The following is a 5,291-nucleotide window of genomic DNA, read 5'->3' as shown; positions in this document are numbered from 1 at the left end:
TTCAAGTGATTGTCCGCAGGATTGTGTTCAGTTTGTCTGCAGGTCATTTACTTCCTGTTTTACCTGTTTGTCTTTATGTCGCGTGACAAAATGACAGAAACACCAAACTTTGTTCAATCTAATGACATACTGTTAATACAATTCTGATATCATTTCAGGGCAGTAAACAACTAAAGTATCTGAGTATTTGACACGCTTAAACCTGCTTGTGTTCAACTCATTCCAGTCTGACATAAACCCTACTAAACCAGACCACTGCCATCAGAAACCTGTTCAGCACAATCTCTCTTATATTTCTATCACTTACCTGTGAGTATCAGATGTGTTCACAAGGGTCTCTGAACGACTCAATATTCTGTTGTTTAAAGAGTTCGATGGTTTCAGGCGTCCATTTTGTTGTTGATCAAGTTAGTTTCTCTTTCTCTGAGTCTCTCACTGAACTACAGTGATGTCAGAGCTCCTCCTGTATTCACACATTTACATTCATGTTGCTTCATGTGTGTGTGTTTGTATCTTTATGTCAGCTCTCGAAGAAGAGATTTCAGCAGACTTACAAAATCTTGAATGTTTGGCAAAATTTATGAAGAGTTTCCAGGTCAAATGCTGCTCAACTTAAAGATGCTTAAGGATATTATTTTCTATTCTTATGGTGACACTTACCTGGTTTCATAGTGCGAACTACGGGGGAGCTAATAAGACATGGGCTCCCCTGAAAACGAGAAATGTGAAATTTTGGGGGGTCTCAAAAAATATTGACAATGTGAATATTTTGAAGTGCAATTTCAGTTGTGTAATGTGATTATGATGGATTATTAAGTGTAAAATAGCAAAAATATTATTCATTCATGCATGACGGCCATTAAAACCTAATTTACTTCAATAAAGATTACTATACATGCTATTCTTGTAATGAGCATCAAGGTGTGGGGGCGCTGCGCTGCAAATTTCACATATGTTAGTACGTCATAGATTCGTAGAAAAAAATAAACGTTGGAGGCCATTAAGTCCTTAATTCATTCTGCAGTTATAGCATCATAGCCATGGCAAAAAGAAAACAAGGCAGTTTAATTAATTTTGGTTTTATTAAGAAATTGTGTAGTGATGACGTTAATAGCACGACTGATTCACCTGCTGCAAGCAGGTTTTATTAAGAAGTTGTGTAGACTGTGACAACGCAAGAAGCTGAAGAAAAGTCATCTCTGGCTGAAGATGGTAACAGCTCGTCAGAGGCCGGTCATGCGCAAGAATTGTAGTATGTTTGCGTAAAGGGGAACAGAATCGACTGCTACACCGGTCACTATCCTAGCAAATATACATGGCTGTTTGTTAAGGATGGAAGCTTGGGGTGCATCGCTTGTAGGGACGCAAAAAACCTTCTTCTGTCTGAAAAGGTACCTGGCACGCACTTGTCTGAGGAGTGGATTAATGGGGAAATAAGCAGCGCTGCTCAGAACAAGTTGCGAAAAAAATATATATAAACACAGGGACAGCATTGCACACAAGAGGGCCATTGAAGTGACTAAGCAAAAGGCGATTCTGCCAAATAAAGTAATTGAGGTGAATTCTAAATTAATGGAGGAGACCGCAACGTCATTCAGGTCCGCCTATATGGTGGCTAAGGAAAGGCTGTCTTACAGAAAGCTCCCCTCTTTAATGAAGCTTCAGGAGCTTAATGGTGCAAAGTTGGGAACTGCGCATAAATCAGATCACTCCTGCGCTGAGATTATAGGTCATATTACACAGGAAATGCGTAAGAAGTTTGTTGCCAATATTCGAGAGCTCAATTCAAAAATTAGCATCACCATTGACGAAAGCACAGTACATGGGCGTGCCTATCTCATCGTATATGTGAGATGTGATGTGAGTGGCAAAGGAGATATAGAAAATGTTTTTTTAGACATTGTAGAGCTGACGCAGGGCACAAATGCGGAGTCCATTCACAACAGCTTAAAACAGTGCCTTCATACAGCGGGACTAGATGATGAGTTTTTAGGGAAAAACCTCATCAGCATCGCTACAGATGGGGCTTCAGTTCTCACTGGTAAATCCACTGGAGTCATTGTAAGGTTTAAGCGTGACTTTCCAAACATCCAGTCCATACATTGCTTAGCCCATCGCCTTGAATTGGCTGTCCATGATTCTTTGAAAGTGGTTGCTGGATGTAATCATTTCGAGTTTTTCATTGCCAAGCTGTATTCTCTGTACCACCAGTCTGCAAAGAATGTGAGATTGCTTGAAGAAGCTGCCGCCGATCTAAATATGCAGATTTTGAGAATTGGACAGATATTCAACATCAGATGGGTGGCGAGTAGTTTCAATACTGTAAAGGCGGTCTGGAATAACTACCCTGCTTTAGCGCGCCACTTCAAAATTGCAAGTGAGGATGCGTCTAGCAACGACACAGAAAGGAAGAAATTCCTTGCGCTACACAAACACCTCACAAACTTTTCGCGATTGGAAATTACAGAACACAGCACCAGGCAGAAATCTGGAAAAGATTTGTACAGCGAGTAGAACATACCCTCCTACTTCAGCTGAGTGTGAGAGATTGTTTTCCAAAGATGGCTCATGCCTACTCGACATGTACTGTCTTTATAAAGTATCTTCTTATTAATACACTTTAAAAGTTCTCAATGCTTCATTTTTGTTCTCAGTTCATCTTGTTCGAATTGTCCTTTAACCTTTTGTTTATGTGGAACTCAAAGACAGCCTATTTATAGATTCTTTTTTTAGGGTGGCTGCTTTGTTTGCTGTTTGACCTATCAATTTGTGTCGATAAAGTATAATAGTGCATATACAGTTGTAGCTGTTATGTATCTTTGTAAGTCCTTTTTTGAGGCACTCGTGTCGATAATGTATAATAGTGCATACGCTTGTAGCTGTTCTAAGTCCTTATTTGAGGCACGCGCAAGCGCACAACCCCCCCAAAAAAGTGGGCTCCCCCAAAGGAAACGGTATAGTTCGAACACTGCAATTCTGATCTCATTTCAGTGCAGTAAACAACTAAAGTATCTGAGTATTTGACACGCTAAACCTGCTTGTGTTCAACTCATTCCAGTCTGACATAAACCCTACTAAACCAGACCACTGCCATCAGAAACCTGTTCAGCACAATCTCTCTTATATTTCTATCACTTACCTGTGAGTATCAGATGTGTTCACAAGGGTCTCTGAACGACTTAATATTCTGTTGTTTAAAGAGTTCGATGGTTTCAGGTGTTAATTTTGTTGTTGATCAAGTTAGTTTCTCTTTCTCTGAGTCTCTCACTGAACTACAGTGATGTCAGAGCTCCTCCTGTATTCACACATTTACATTCATGTTGCTTCATGTGTGTCTGTTTGTGTGTTTCTGTCAGCATACGCAATTACATATCGGGGTTTATTTTAGGCGTTAAAGGTTTTCTATGGGAGGAATCACGTAATTAAAGCTGCGTTCGTGAGTTTGGTCTTTTAAAAACACTGTTTTGACGCATTAAGCCACGTGAAGCTTTTTTCTTCTTTTTTTATTTTTTATTTATTTAATTATTTTTTTTTTAGTTCCATTACATTCAAATTAAGGCAAAAAGTACAAGGCAGATATAAGGCAATGTCGTACAGTTTAAAGCATGTAAAACAGAGCAACAACAACAAAAACATAAAATGAACAAAAATATTATTTAAAAAAAGAAAAAGAATAAAAAAGTGCTATAGGCTATAATATCAGGGAAGTTACATACATTTGAAAAGCTTTAGAATGTTTATTTTTATTAGCTTCTTGTTTTTTGTGATCTCACATATTAGAAAGGTTTCAAAATATAGACTACTTTAAGATCAGTGTTTACAAGGTGTATATGATGGACTTTCTTTTGAGTTTTTGTTTTTATGAGTAGCCTATAAAACTTTGGTAAAATAATTAAAGATTAATAATATAATTTTTGTTTTCAAGAAAAATGTGTTTTAGGCAAATTCAGAAAACATTCACTTTTTCCTTCATTAAGAACGAAATGCTCAGTGTTATGAGCACCAAATAAAATAACATCAGTGGAAATGAACATATAAAATGAATGAGCACACATAAAAAGTAAGGTCACAAATGATAAATTACGTAAAATGAGCATTAACTTGGAAATAACTGACCACAGTTCGCTGAAAGATAAAAAAGAACAAAGAGAGGCTAGTTTGTGATTTCTCATGTGTGATGACCAAAGAGGGCGCTTTCACTCCTCTAGTGTTCAATTATATTAATCATACTTATATAGCTGTCATTTTTCCCCAAACCCCACCTTTTGATTTTTTCTGTAAATATGATCCTACGATCTTACTATAAATTCATCAGCATTGACCTTAAGCAATGAAAGCAGTGCTAGGAGATTTGATCTGAGCTCTTTGCAAAAAGAAAGATAAAAGCAGGTAGAATGTAATACTGTCTGTTTTTATTTTTGTGACATAATAATATATAAATAACAAATATATAATAATGTCTGGAGTTCGTGCGTAACCCTCATTCCCTGATGGAGGGGCGAGGCGTTATGTCGAACAACATATGGGGTCTCGCGGGAGACCAATCATCTCCTGAGTTTAAGAAAACGCCAATGAAAATTGGCTGAGTGGATTTAACATACCTGAACCACTCCCGTGCTCACGGTACAAATAGGCGACAGGTGCATCCCACTTTCATTCCGGGTTTTACTACGGCTGAGGCTGCGTGTCCGGCAGCAGCGAAGTGGTTTCAGGATTGTGGCATGGGGACAGAGCGTCTCCGTTCCCTCCATCAGGGGAGCGAGGGTTGCGTCGCGTGGCGAGGCGTTCTACTATCTATCCGGTCACTACGAGTTATGTCGAGATGACATATGGGGGTCCTATGGAAGCATACAACCTGAACACCGTCCACAACTCTAATAGCTGCAATTGTCGACAAGCTGCGGCGTGTCACAAAAGCTACGCTTACCTTCCCAAAGCCCCTGCGCAAATTCACTGACCTTGGTACGGAAGGGGACCAAGGGTGGAGTACATCACTGCTGGAGAAGGCCATGCTGCTGTTCCGTCCACAAAAAGTTTTTGGAAGGGATTTCAACCTTCAGTGAAAGATTGCTTCAAATCTTTCCTATTTGTTCTTTCAGCTTGGCAGAGCGATGGGGAAGCGAGCCCTAGGAAAAGGTTGCTACGGAGACCACATCCTACCCGTAAGGAGGTGACAGGTGGCGATATTGATATGGACTGACCCAGGGGCCAGTACTACATATGGAATGGGTCTCTGAGGCAGGTCCTACCTTAGAGTAGGGATGAAACAGCTGCCAGAAGAGACTGACAGA

The 5,291-nt window shown here is 39.6% G+C and overlaps 2 protein-coding genes and 1 long non-coding RNA gene across 4 annotated transcripts in view; 2 read left to right on the top strand and 1 right to left on the bottom strand.

The window, feature by feature from the left end:
* LOC109091650 (E3 ubiquitin-protein ligase TRIM39-like) overlaps window positions 1-476 on the bottom strand; it is a 203,195-nt gene extending 202,719 nt beyond the window's left edge. For both annotated transcript variants that reach the window (XM_042766936.1, XM_042766940.1), the window contains exon 1: window positions 308-476. The gene's annotated coding sequence lies outside the window, so the exon portion shown is untranslated. The remainder of the gene's footprint in view (window positions 1-307) is intronic.
* LOC109091652 (ERO1-like protein alpha) overlaps window positions 1-5,291 on the top strand; it is a 135,679-nt gene that overhangs the window by 43,644 nt on the left and 86,744 nt on the right. The gene's annotated exons all lie outside the window — the stretch shown is intronic.
* LOC109108591 overlaps window positions 1-5,291 on the top strand; it is a 56,249-nt gene that overhangs the window by 21,507 nt on the left and 29,451 nt on the right. The gene's annotated exons all lie outside the window — the stretch shown is intronic.

This window comes from Cyprinus carpio, chromosome A11 (genome assembly GCF_018340385.1).
Source record: "Cyprinus carpio isolate SPL01 chromosome A11, ASM1834038v1, whole genome shotgun sequence".
NCBI classification, from domain to species: Eukaryota; Metazoa; Chordata; class Actinopteri; order Cypriniformes; family Cyprinidae; genus Cyprinus; species Cyprinus carpio.
Note: the sequence above shows the minus strand (reverse complement) of the source record. Positions and strands in the feature narration are given on the sequence as shown.